The sequence below is a fragment of the Lontra canadensis genome, unplaced genomic scaffold (assembly GCF_010015895.1).
Source record: "Lontra canadensis isolate GAN:19392208 unplaced genomic scaffold, GSC_riverotter_1.0 scaffold88, whole genome shotgun sequence".
Lineage (NCBI taxonomy): Eukaryota > Metazoa > Chordata > Mammalia > Carnivora > Mustelidae > Lontra > Lontra canadensis.
Window position 1 is genome coordinate 7,201,405 of NW_022631082.1, and position 14,259 is coordinate 7,215,663.

Here is a 14,259-nt window from a genome sequence, read left to right on the forward strand (position 1 = left end):
TATGTCTGTGTCTTAACCTCTTCTTACAAGGACACCAGTCACACTGGATTACAGTCCACCTGTATGACCTCGTTTTATTCTAATTACTTCTCTAAAGGTTCTGTTTCCAAATACGGCCACTTTCTGAGGTACTGGGGGGTTGGTGTTCCAATATAAGAATGGGGGACCTAATTGAGTCCATAGTAAAGGTGATAGGAAGTGTTGGGTGGGCTGGTTGTTGTACTAAATAGGAGGTCAGAGATGGCCCACTGAGGGAATGACATGTGAGCAGAGGTCATAAGAAAATCATGCAGGAGTCATGTGTGTATCTGAAGGGAAGAGTTTTCTAGGTAGAAAGAAGAGCAGGTGCAAAGGTCCTGAGGCCAGACAATGTGTGACTTGCTCAAGGAGCAATGCAGAGGCCCTAGCAGTTGTTAGTGATTGAGGAGAGGGTAGAGGAGATGAGGGTGGGGAGGCAATGGGGCAGAGCTTATGGGACCTTGGGGACCATGGGGGTGACTCTACTTGCTTCCTCCTGGAGTGAGACAGTCCATGACTTTCAGAATGCCCACTTCACCCAGCATCATATTTTCAATCTCGGACTTATTTGTGCCACTTGAAAAGTCCCCACCACTAGCCACTCTGAATTTGTCCAAGAAAAGCAAACCCACTGGAAGGTTAGCATGAATGAAATAGAGTTAGGAGGCTGAATCTCATGCACAAATGTAGTATAAGTCACCTTAACACCCAGAGGTGTAAGGAGATGGGTTCAGGCCACCTCTGGATTGCCAAAATAAACAGATAAATAAAATAGGAGTGGGGATGGAAGCTTATCTCCCCCAACCCCTGATTATCTCCTCTCATCCTGCTGGAAGCATCCAAAGTGCTCTCCTAGCCCCTCCTAAGCAGATCAGTTCATTATCAGTTTAATGACAAGAGTTACCCTCTGGTTTTTTCCAAATCTTCTAACTGATGGAGTTTAATAGATCTATCCTTCATGATGCCTTTACGCTCCAATTTACTCTCATGAAACCTTACTCTAAAACATCTGCAATTGTGTATTTATAAAGTCTTCGTGTTTTTCTGTGTACATTTTCTTTGTGTGGAAAACAAATTCTGTTATTCCTTTTATAAGCACACACACACAGAGAAGTCATTTTCCTTCCCATTTTACAGAAATAAAGCTGAGGACAGAAGCTAGATTCAAGTGCCTTGCTATCAGGTTCCTTTTCTACCTGTAGGAGTTGACCCTTTCTGCAAAAAAAAAAAAAAAAAAAAAAAAAAAAAAAAAATATATATATATATATATATATATATATATATATTACTCCATCAGTATTTAAAAAAAAAAAAAAAGAATCTAGCTGACAGTTTGGGTGTGTTGTGTATTACCTATCACTTTGCTAAAACCCTAGAGACCAGGCACAGTTGAAGCACCTTGATGGAGAAAGTTCCACACGTCTACAGAAGGTGTATTTATACCCAGGAAGGTGGGAGGAGGAACAGGAAAGATGAGACCTAAGACATACACCCCAGGTGACATCTGAGACATCCACCTGCTTGTCCCACAGCCCCAAGCCAGGATGCTCCGTTCCCCACCCTGCCCTACAGCACACACTCCTGGGCTCCCCATTTCGATGTGGGTTTCCCAATTTACCCTGATGCCCAAACCACAAAATGAACAGTCACTCCTGGCTCACTTGCCTCCACTCCCTGCATCAGATGCATTGTGTCCCAACCACTCGCCTCCAAAATAGATCCTGAATCCGATCACTTCTGGCCACTGCATGCCCCCCCACCCCCACCACAACACTCACCTGGTCTCAGGTAGCTGCCTCTCCCGGGTCAGTGGGCTTCCCCATCCCCACTCCCACCTCCCACCCTGCACACTGTTATGCAGCCAGTGGGTCCTGAAAGTCTGTGGTCAGCACTTCCCCTGTTACAGGACTAAAAGCCACACCCTACAGGGCTGTCCTCTCTCCCTGAACTCAGCCCTTTCTCTTCTCCCCTTTGCCCTCTTAGCTCCACCTCTGCCACTGCTGTTCCCTCTTCCTAGAATGCTGTTCCCTGCATCTCCAGTAGGCCATCTCCCTTTCATCATTTGGGGCTCTGATCAAATCCAGGCACTCCCCATCACATCCTCCATTCGGTCTTCCTCATGGTGCTGGTCCCTCTCTGGGATTGGCACTTACGTGCAGCCTTGGATAACATCTGCCTCCCCCAAAGGAAGTCAGCACTGCCAGGGCAAGGATCTTGATCTGCCTCGTTGCTCCTGGGTCCCTGGTGCCTTAAATATTTCTTGCCTGAATGAATGATCTCAGGAATGGGTTTACCCAGGAAAACATCCTGAACCACCTTGCAACTGCCTGGGGTCCGGGACTTCTGAGTAGGAAAGGGATGAAGAAGGATGGTGGGAAAGAAGATGCCAGGTCTGACCCCAGCACACAATCAACTAACTCGCCGTGTCGTCCCCAGCAAATTACTGAACCCTCCAAGTCTGTTCTCTCCTGCATAACACGGAAATGGTGATAGGTACCAGAGAGAGCCATCATGAGGGGTCAGCGAGCCAGCCTGTGGGAAGGCAACATCCTGAGCACAGCACTAGCCCATGAAAAGCACGTGGTCAACACTGGCTTTCCTGTTGATTCTGTGGCAGGCAGAGCCTGGCAGCCGTGGGGATGGGGGACAGCTGCTCTAGCCACACCATCCAGCATGCTCCGCGGAGCAGTTCCAATAGAGCCCCAGCTGTCCCATGTGTACACACTAGAAATAAACACCTCCCCGGCCAATGGGCACTTCCCAGCCGGGTGTCTGTCCCTGGCACCTGCTGGGCCCCATGGCCAGGTGTGCTGTTCCCTCTCTCTGTTTGCCCAACCACAGCGCAGAGGAAATGGCAAAGCATGTGGGGTTTGCTTCCCTCAGAAGCAGCCAGGTTCCATGAACAGACGGTGCAAAGAGAAGACAATGGGGAAAAGCAAATAGGAGAACATAAGCCACGTGAAGCCTGAGGCCACAGAGAGCTGTACTGTTAATGTTGTAAGAACAGAATTCTACAAAGCACCGGTATCTCTGTATCCACCGCTTTCCGAATCCAAACTGAAGCTGCACCTGAGGTGGGGAACTGACCCCCACCGCCATGCCTGGACTGGCCTGAGTTTCCATGGCAACCGGATGGCGCCTGGAGATGCTGTGATTAATATGGGCTGGTACCGGAGCTCTGGGGAAGGAGTGGGGAGGGAGGCGACGGTAGGGAAGTCTGGAGGCCTGCTGTGACCCCCTGTGGACAGGAACATTTACACAGCTGTGCTAGTGACCGGGAGTCACCATCCATGAGTGAAACAAGCGATAATTACTGGTAAAGCAGCTTTAGCTCCCATGAAAATTAGTGGAAGTATGGCAGTGAAGCGAAAAAGCTAAGGAAAACCATTCTGTAAAACTTCTCAGGTTCGTCCTACACTCTGGAAGGACGAAGGATTTCCCGGTGCCAGTGGATGTCTTTCCCCCCTGTCTGGGAGGAAAACTGAACAACTTAAAACAGCCAGGTAGTTGCATTCCTGAAGGCATAAAGCTGCCAAAAGTCATAATCATAAAGCTCTATTTATAGTAGCTCCAAACCAGAAGCAACCCAAAGGTCCATCAACAAGAAAATGGGAAACAAACAACGACATAGCCATCTAAGGGAATACTATGCAGCAATGATAAAGAATGTGCGGGGTGCCTGTGTGGCTCTGTTGGCTAAGGATCTTCCTTCAGCTCAGGTCATGATCTCAGGGTCCTGGGATTGAGCCCCAATTCAGGCTCTCTGCTCAGCATGGGGAGCCTGCTTCTCCCTCTTCTCCCTCTGCCCTCCCCTTCCCCAGCTCGTACTCTCTCTCAGTCTCTCTCTCAAATAAATAAAAATCCTTTAAAAAAAAAAAAAAAAGAATGTGCTCAAGTCAATATGTGGAGGAAACTCACAGACAGGCACAGAGCAGACCCCACTGCATCATTTCATTGTCATGAAGTTCAAAAACAGGTGGAATGAATATACAGTGATGAGAATCAGAATACTTTTGACCTTGGGGGTGGGGAGCTGTGGACTGGGATGGAACACAAGGGAGCCTGCTGGTGAGACTTCCAGATAAAATACAGAATGCCCAGTTGCATGGGATATACTTACACTAAAAAGCACTTCACTGCTTCTCTGAAATTTGATTTCAACCAGGTGTTCTAAAATTTTTTATTTGCTTAACCTGGCAAGCCACTGGGTTGGGGTCAGGGGGCGGATCAAACTTCCTTGACTTTTGACCTGGTGGGGACCCAGTATATATGCATGTGTAAAAAAATCATTTGAACATTTTCCTGCATGTTACATCATAAAAATTTTTTAAAGTTGAAAGAAGCATAGGAAATTCATTAAGAAGGATTAGACGTGCCCCACCTCTTGACAGCTAAGTTTTGAGTTGGGCAGGAAAAAAGCCAGAGGTCAGGTCTCCCCTCCTAAACACAAGTCCCAGAGGAGGTGGGAAATCTACTTCCTTGTGTTACAGATAAGACTGAGCTTCAGGGGCGCCTGGGTGGCTCAGTGGGTTAAAGCCTCTGCCTGCAGCTCAGGTCATGATCCCAGGTCCTGGGATCAAGCCCCGCATCGGGCTCTCTGCTCAGCGGGGAGCCTGCTTCCCCCCCCCCACCTGCCTGCCTCTCTGCCTACTTGTGATCTCTGTCTGTCAAATAAATAAATAAAATCTTTAAAAAAAAAAGACTGAGCTTCAGTGAGGCAGTGAGGTATAGTGGCTCACCCAAGTTCCCAGAGCACAGAGCAGACAGGCCAGGGATATGGACCTGGGTTTATGGACCAGGGATATGGGACTCCCAAGACCTTTCTCTGAGGTCCAACCCAGAGTCCGACACTGAGCAATTTTCTTGCAAGGCCCATGTCTCCTGAAACATAAACAATCCATGGGAGTCAGGATTTTGCCCCCCATGATCTTGAGGCATGGTGCGGAGGAGAGCCATCTGCTGGCCAGGAACACCCTCCCAGGGCTATCAGGTGTGTTAGAAACAAAATTTCATGGTGCTTATTAAACTGCCATCCCTTAGGGGTCTTTTTGTTACAGCAGCACACTTGTCTGAGTCAGCTCCGGCTGCCAGACCAAGTCAGAGATTGAGCCGCTTAAGCAACAGAAATGTATTTCCTCACACTTCTAGAAGCTGGAAGTCTGAGACCAGCGCAGTCAGTTCCTGGGGAGAACTCTTCCTCAGCTTGCTGTTGCCACCTTCTTGCTGTGTCGTCCTCACATGGAGGAGACAGAAAGAGCAAGCCTTCCAGGGTTGCTGGAAGGTTGCTGGAAGGGCACTAATCCCACCAGGAGAGGCCCCACTCTGGGATCCCGTCTAACTCCCAAAGGCCCCATCTCCAAGGCCATCACACGGGGGGTTAGGGCTTCATCATATGAACTGGGGGGAGGTGGGGTACACAACTCAGCCCACAACATTCGCTAACTAATACACTACTTGAGAGAAGCAACCCTGGTTCCATTCAGCGCATGTTTTCCTTGGGCTTTCAAAGCTTTGCATTTAAGAAGAGCACACGCAAGTGTGGAGTCCTGTCCGGAACACCAAAGTGTTCATTAAAAAGAGAGCTGGGGGAGCCTGGGTGGCTCAGTGGGTTAAGCCTCTGCCTTCAGCTCAGGTCATGATCTCAGGGTCCTGAGATCGAGCCCCGCATCGGGCTCTCTGCTCAGCAGGGAGCCTGCTTCCCCCTCTCTCTGCCTGCCTCTCTGCCTACCTATGATCTCTCTCTCTCTCTGTCAAATAATTAAAAAAAAGAAGAAGAAAGAAAGAAAAAGAGCCAGGAGGGGCGCCTGGGTGACTCAGTCAGTTAAGTGTCTGACTCTTCATTTCTGCTCAGGTCATGATCTCAGAGTCCTGGGATCGAGCCCCCATGCTCAGAGGGGAGTCTGCTTGAAATTCTCTCTACCTCTTCCTCTGCTCTTCCCCCTGCTCCTTCTCTTTCCCTCCCTCTCTCTCTCAAATAAATAAGAAAATCTTTAAAGAGAAAGAAAGAGAGAGAAGAACACCTGGGTGGCTCAGTCTGTTAAGCATCTGCCTTTGGCTCAGGTCACAATCCCAGGGTGCTGGGATCGAGCCCCAAGTAAGGCTGGGGAGCCTGCTTCTTCCTCTCCCTCTGCCCTTCACTCTGGAACGCTCTCTTTCTCTCTCTCAAATATAAAATCTTTTTTTTTGAAAGAGGGAGATTAACCTAAGAAATAACATCTCCATGTGAAATCACTCCCCCCACCTCTTCTCTCTTGTTCTCTCTCGGCCTTTCCTCTTTTTCCTCTCTCGGGCAGTTTCACTCCTTCCTGTCTCATCTATGTGCTTAAACCTCAGTCAATAAAGCATCTTAATCTCACCCTGCACAAAGAAAGGTTGCTAAGTCCCATGGAAATCATATCCCCTCCAGAGGTCCAGGCTGACGAGTGTGAAATTCAGCGGACCGTGGATTTGAACAGCCAGGAGGACGATAATCCAAATGTCATTTTTAACCGACCTTCAAACGCATTTGTCACCTCCCGGATGATGTTTTATTTGGTTGATAGTAACAGTAATTTCCGGGCCTTGAACAAACAGTCTGCAGAGCAGGTAGCCAGGTTTGGGGCGAGTGTCAAGGATCTGCCTAGAAGTAAAAACTTACAACAGTGAGGAACAAAAGCGAAAATGAATACATGGGACTACATCAAACTGAAAAGCTTCTGTTCAGCAAAGGAAGCCGTCAGAGAAAAAGCAACTTACTGAATGGAAGAAAATGCCTACAAATCATAGATCCGATAAGGAGCCGGTATGCCAAATCTACAAAGAACTGATACAACTCGGTATAAAAAAAATTCATGGGCAGAGGAACTAAATAGACATTTTCCAAACGGCTACCAAGAGCGTAAAAAGGTGCCAAGTGTCATGAATCATCAGGGAAATGCAAATCAAAACCACACGGAGATATTCACACCATTAGGATGGTTATTATCGAAAGGTCAAGAGATGACATGTGTTGGCAAAGGTGAATGGAAGAGGCAAGCCTGTGCACCGTTGGTGGGAGCAAATACCAGTAACAAGCAAACAACCCAGATGTCTACCCAGAGATAAATGGATAAACCAAATGTGGTACATAGGACAGTGGAATATTATTCAACCCTTAAAAAGGAAGGAAAGTATTTTTTTTTTTTTAGGATTTTATTTTTAAGTAATCTCTGTACCCAATGTGGGGCTCGAACCCACAACTCCAAGATCAAGAGTCCTATGCTCCACTGACTGAGGCAGCCAGTGGCCCCCCAAAAAGGAAGGAGATTCTAATACCTGCTGCAACACGTGTGAACGTTGAGGACATTGGGCTGAGCGAAATAAGCCAGTAACAAAAGGACAAATCCTGTCTGATTCCAATTTCATGAGGTCCCCAGAGGAGTTAAATGCAGAGAGACAGACAGTAGGGTGGTGGGAGCCAGGGGCTAAGCGGGGGAGCAAGGAGGGGATGGGGAGTCCATGTTTCATGGGGACAGAGTTTCCGTTTGAGAAGATGGAAAGGTTCTGGAGACAGATGGCAAGAATGATTGCACAACATGAGTGTCCTTAATGCCACTGAACGGTACGCTTGAAAACTGGCTAAAATGGTAAATTTTTATGTTATGTGTATTTTGTTAAAATTTTCTATGTGTGTAAAAAGAAAATCATAAAAGGTGTTCCAAAAACACCCACACATCTTTTTTTTTTTAAAGATTTTATTTATTTACTTGAGAGACAGTGAGAGAGAGCATGAGAGGAGAGAAGGTCAGAGGGAGAAACAGACTCCCCGTGGAGCTGGAAGCCCGATGCGGGACTCGATCCCTGGATTCTGGGATCATGACCTGAGCTGAAGGCAGTTGCTTAACCAACTGAGCCACCCAGGTGCCCACCCACACAACTTTATAAAGGTACTTACATATTTCCAGTGGCCCCAGTGTATCAACCTTCTTGCCTCTGGTCCTGACACCCACTCACCGAGGGCACAATAAGCCGAGACAGACATCTACAAAAGCTCCCCGATTCCAGCAGTGTGGACTCACCCCACACACCACCTTTGCACAGAGACGCAAAGAGCAAGGTGACATGAAAAATAAAGCCAGGGCCAGCAAGAACTCTCATTGCTTGGAGCAAAACTCCAGAACTGTCCCAAATACATGAGAACAGAGCTGAATAAAATGCCAAGCCAGATGGCGGAGGCTGAAGGCTGAGCTGAGACCAGACCGCCAACACGACTCTGAGCACGGCTGCAAAGGTCCGTCCCCTGGTGAGAAGAAGCCACAACACAGTTACTGTCTGTTTTCACCTGCTTTCTCCCTTGCTGGCGGATCCCTTGCTGGCGGATCACAGCACAGCTGGGACATGCGTACTCCCTCCCACTGGCATGGACAGATCACCTGCTGATGGCTGGATTTCATGGGCGGCCCCAGGACATTGGCTAGGACTGAGGAAGGAGAGAATCTGAATCTCAGATTCTGCTACTGAATCTCAGGTTGAATTCTTTCTCCCAGTTTCATTCAGGTCATGCCTTTGTTATGTTCCCATCAATCACTCGTTCACTCTCGTATTTATTCACTAACCCAGCAGTATTTATTGGGCTCCTACTGTGTGCCAGGCCCTGTTTTGGACACTGGGAACCCAGCAGTGAACAAAAGGGACTCAATCCCTGCCCTCGCAGAGCTGATATTTCAGTGGGGGAGACAGACAAGAAACAAGATAAACAAGTAAAATATCCAGAATGTCAGATAGAGAAAAGAAGCCAGGCAAGGAGGGGGTGCCTGGGTGACTCAGTGGGTTAAGCCTCTGCCTTCAGCTCAGGTCATGATCTCAGGGTCCTGGGATCGAGCCCCCGCATCGGGCTTTCTGCTCAGCAGGGAGACTGCTTCCCCCATCTCTCTCTGCCTGCCTCTCTGCCTGCTTGTGATCTCTGTCTGTCAAATAAATAAATAAAATCTTTAAAAAAGAAAAGAAAGAAAGAAAGAAACCGGGCGAGGAGAAAGGAAGGGGAAGTGGCATGTCATTTAGAGAAGATGGCCAGAAGAGACCCCACTGAGGAAGAAACCTTGGAGTAAAGACCTGAAACAGGCATAGGGGGAGCCATGAGGGTGTCTGGGTGGAGAAAAGCATTCCAGGCAGAGGGAAGAGCCAGTGCAAAGGGCTTGTGGCTGCAGCATGCCTAATGTCCTCAAGGAGCAACAAAGAGGCCTGTGTGGCTGGAGTGGTGGAGCGAGTGAGGACAAATGGAAGGAGGTGAGGACAGGGAGGTGACAGGGACAGAGGGTGCAGGGCTTTGTGGGTCTTTGCTGAGTGGGGTGGGAGCCATGCAGGATTCTAAGCAGAGAAGGGAGATGCCCAGACTCAGGTGTTCACAAGGGCCCTCTGGTCGTCAAATTTGCAAGAAATTCAAAATGCAATGGAATTCATCCTCCCAACCACTGTGGGGCCCCCTCTCCCCTTCCTTCACCCCATATTTTACTAACATCAGGGCTGATGACTCTACCTAGTATTTCCTGTCCCACTGGCCATAGTTTGGGCCCTCATTTGCCCACTCAGATGAACCATAATGCCTTCCTCCATACTCATATCTCCCTGAGTATCTCCTCCCCCTAATTCATCATAGACTGAATAGACAGGTCACCCATTGGATATTTCCAAAAGGACTCCCCCTGTGCCAATCCTGAGAGCACCCTGGACTTCCACACCTCTCTGTCTCCATCCTGAATGCCCTTCCCTCTCCCCACCCAAACTCCAGTTCAAAAGATGCTTTTGCTAGGAAGCCTCCAAGGGAATTCAATTAGCCAGTGCCCACACTCCACATCTGTCCACACATGCCCATGGTTACCTACCTCCAACACCTGGCCACAGGACTGAGGAATGGGCCAGGGGCCCTGGGGAGTCAAAATCCTTGGATAACCCTCAACCAATGATTGATGGGAGTTGGTGGAGAAATGCTCTCATCTTTGCAGCTGGCCAGCCTGGGATTGGATCTTGGATCTGCCACTTCCTGCTGTGCGACCTTGGGCAAGTCACTCCACCTCTCTGGGCAGAGTTGAAATGATGAAATAATTTCTTTCTATGTAACATGCTTAGAACAGTGTCCTGCTTACGGTAAGCCCTAGATACACTGTCATTTTCACACCTATGGCTACCAGTGCAATTCCCTTCTCTGCTGAATCCTCCACATCTACTTCAGTGCCTGGCCTGCAGGAAAGACACAGATAGTACTTGTAGAAAGGTAGATCAGTGATCGCTCTTGTCCGGGCTGGGGAATAGGGCAGCCAGACCAAAATTCCAGACGCTGTCATTTATCATTCTCTCTCTCTCTCTCTCTCTCTCACTCTCACTCTTGCTCTTAAACTTGCTTGACTCTATCTGTGCTGGATGGTTTAAAAGTAAAAAGGTCAAGGGCGCCTGGGTGGCTCAGTCGGTTAGGCGTCTGCTTTCAGATCGGGTCATGATCCTGGAGTCCTGGGATCGAACCCATCTCAGGCTCTCTGCTCTGCAGGGGAGTCTGTTTCTCCCCCTCCTTCTGCCCTTGCTCGTGTGTGCTCTCTCTCGCTCTGTCTCTCAATCTTTTTTTTATTATTATTTTTTAAAGATGTTTATTTATTTATTTATTTATTTATTTGACAGACAAGAGATCACAAGTAGGCAGAGAGGCAGACAGAGAGAGAGGGAGGGAAGCAGGTTCCCTGTCGACCAGAGAACCCGATATGGGGCTCAATCCCAGGACCCTGGTATCATGACCTGAGCCAAAGGCAGAGGCTTAACCCACTGAAGCACCCAGGCACCCCTAGACAACCTTTTTTTTTTTTTTTTTAAATAAAAGTAAGGGGCACCTGGGTGGCTCAGTGGGTTAAAGCCTCTGCCTTCGGCTCAGGTCATGATCTTGGGGTCCTGGGATTGAGCCCCACATCGGGCTCTCTGCTCAGTGGGGAGCCTGCTTCCTCCTCTCTCTCTGCCTGCCTCTCTGCCTGCTTGTGATCTCTCTCTCTCTGTCAAATAAATAAAATCTTTTTAAAAAATGAATAAAAGTAAAAAGGACAGACTGCCAGGGTGGGGGTGGGATGGGTGTTCCTCCAATGTTGTTTCTTAAACTAAACCAACCTACATCTGTTCTCTCTAATGTCCTCAGCAGGAGTAGGAGGGTAGTTTGGCCCATACTCTGCATCTCTGGATTTTTTTTTCCCCTGTTCAATACTTGTTTCTGACCTCGGGTAAGGGTTTCACTGTCCCCCTCGCTCATTCTGCTCCTTTGGCCAGTCATTGGCTGTGTGTGGTATGAGTGTGTTAATATGTTATGACATTAATTCATTATGATGGTAATTATTCGTGCGGATGGGCTTTTTTCTCTCAACAAATATTTACTGAATGCTCACTGGGCGCCACCATGATTCAGCTAACATGTGCCCTGGGATCTTAAAACTCTCCAGATCATCGAGAAACTATCTCCCTTTAAGGCTGAAAGAAATTTCAGTGATGATATTTGCTGGAGAGACAGAACTGGATACAAAAGTTGGAGCCACTTTAGAAAAAGATGGTTAGCCCTCTCACCCAGTCTTAAAAAACGTGTGAAGACTGAGCCCCCCTCCACTTTGTTCGTAGTAACTAATGAACATGTAATTAGTAGGTCCAGTGATGCGGTTCTGTAACTCCTATCGGACCTGCATGATTCAGGGCAGGGGTAGGTGGATCGTGTGAAAGGCAGGAAAGAGGGAAATGTGAGCTACAAAAAAAGAAATTAGAAGTGAAAGAAAGTCACAAAGGCGACCCATTGTATAATGCCATTTACTATTTTTTAAGATCTTATTTTTAAGTAATCGCTACACCCGGTATGTAGCTCAAGCTCATAAACAGCTCAAACTCACAACCCCAAGATGCAAAGTCATGCACTCCAATGACTGTGCGCCCCTGTATGATTCCATTTATATGAAATATGGAGAAGAGGGAGACCCATGGAGACAGAACACAGATTGGCGGTTGCCAGGGAGGGGGAAGGCAGAGCGCCTGCTTCATCAATAGGAAACTTCCCTTCGGGGTGATGGAAATATTCTGGAACAAGAGAGAGGGGACAGTTGCACAATATTGTGAATGTACTAAATCCCATTAAAGTATGCACCTTAAGGGCCGCCGGGCTGGCTCAGCGGGAGCATACAACTCTTGATCTTGGGGGTTGTGAGTTCGAGACCCACCACGGATTTGAAGATTACTTTAAAAAATAAATCTTCCCCCCAAAATTATGTACTTTAAAATGGTAAATTGTGCATTATGTGTATTTTATAATTTAAAAAGAAAAGAAGAAATTGGACATACGCCCTCGCTCTGGAGAGTACTTTAAAAGTAGCCAATTTATCAAAAGCTTAACGTCCTTGGCCTTTCTTTTAAAACTCACTGTAACTACATCCAGTGACATGTCCTCTTTCTAAAATAATGTAACTTTTTTTTTCATTTTGAAAAAAAGAAACAGGGGCACCTGGGTGGCTCCATCAGTTAAGGGGCTGCCTTTGGCTCAAGTCATGATCCCAGAGTCCTGGGATCAAGCCCCGCCATCAAGGTTCCTCTCCCTCTGCCTGCCACTCCCCCTGCCTGTGTTCTCTGTCAAGTGAATAAAATCTTTTTTAAAAATAAATAAATAATAAAAATAAATTTTTAAAAAAGAAACAAATTTTAAAAGTGAATTTAAAAAGAAAAAATTTAAAAAATTTTTAATTTTAAAAAAATAATAAAAGAAAAAGAAAAAAATTGCTTATTAAAAAAGTAGCCAAGATTTCGTGAGCACCTCCTGTATACCCAGGACTGTGCGTCACCTAGCTAGGCCTTCCAGGAACTCTAGGAAGAGGGCACCCAGGGTTCACCTGGTGGTCAGCCAAGAACAGTGATGCACTGAGGGTCCTGTGATGCTCCCACCAGCTCTGGGATCGGCAGGGCTGGGTGGGACCTAAGACTCTGCATTCCTCCAGGGCATTGCTGGCTCTTTCAGAGGGAAGGTCTGGGGATTCTGATGAGCAGCGAAGTCAGTCAGCCTCCTCCTTCAGACAGGCTTAGCCTTGCCAGAGGGGGTAGAACAACCCAAGAGTCCTTGCCTGTCACAGTGAAGACAGAGAGGGTTGAAAGATCCTAAAACAGAATCTCCCCTCACTTGCCCCAGGTCATTAGGGCCCTCTGGTCCTGTAAGCTAACATTTCAAAAAGAATCATAAAATAAATAAGTAAAACCCTGGGCCAGAGTTTCTGACATCCCAGAGCTGCCCTGGGCATTACTTTGCAGGTCATTTGCCCAGTACTTTGTTCAATGTCAAATCCACCCTTTGTCTCTGGAATCCTGGTCTTGATCTTTCTGTTTATTGGGGTGGGGGGAGGGGAGGGCGGTTGACACAGCAGAACGGAGTTAAATCTCACTTATTAAACCCTCCAAGAGGAAGGATGGCATTTAGCCCTAAGGGACATCTGTAGGCCTCTCTGCAAATCTCTGGAGGAAAAACTTATCAATAGGGATAAACTCAGGTACTCAAGAAGTTTGGAGTTTCGGGGGCTTCCTGCAGCCTAGGTTTGGGGTGTCCTAGGGCCTAGAGACCAAGTGGGACGGGAGGGACCAGCACCAAATACAGACCCCCAGCCTCCCTCCATTCCCCATCCTACCACCCTCCCCCACTCCCCCACCCCGCAAGGGGCCCAAGACTGTCCCTGGAAGAGTCTGCGTGGGAAATGGCAAGGACGGTCTGAAGTCCTGAACTCTGAACAGGAAAAGCGACGAGTGGAGACCCATCCCCAGGACCCTGGCTCAGAGCTAAAGAGTGAGGGGGCGCCAGCGGGGGCTCCCCCTCCTGTCGGTTCAGCCCCAGCGAGGCTGCCGCCTCCGGAAAGGTGCTCAGTCCTCCTGTTTACAATCTATTCAGGTTCCTTCTCAGGGCTCAGTCTCCCAGGCCCCCCAAGCAGGAGCCCCCGAGAGCACAGGAGGACCCCAGCCGCCAGCCTCCCCCTCCGGCCCCCTGCGGTCTCCGCCGGGGCACGTGTCCTACAAGGCTGTCGCTGTCCGGCAGCTAGAGCAAGAGGGAAGGGAGAAGGATCCCGCTGCCAGTCTCTCTCACTCCTTGAGGAACAAAAGCCACCGCGAGAGTCAAGTGTGTCCAAAATAAAAGGGAGGGATTGGCCCAGAAGGGTGACAAGCGCTGTCGCTGCTTGTCATTTGGCGCAAGGGAGGGGAGAATATTAAATATTAAACGGAGCAAGCGGTTTCCTAAGACGATGT

At 48.2% G+C, this 14,259-nt stretch overlaps 1 protein-coding gene across 15 annotated transcripts in view; it reads right to left on the reverse strand.

Annotated features, from left to right (window-relative positions):
* CACNA1A (calcium voltage-gated channel subunit alpha1 A) overlaps positions 1-14,259 on the reverse strand; it is a 284,022-nt gene that overhangs the window by 268,870 nt on the left and 893 nt on the right. The gene's annotated exons all lie outside the window — the stretch shown is intronic.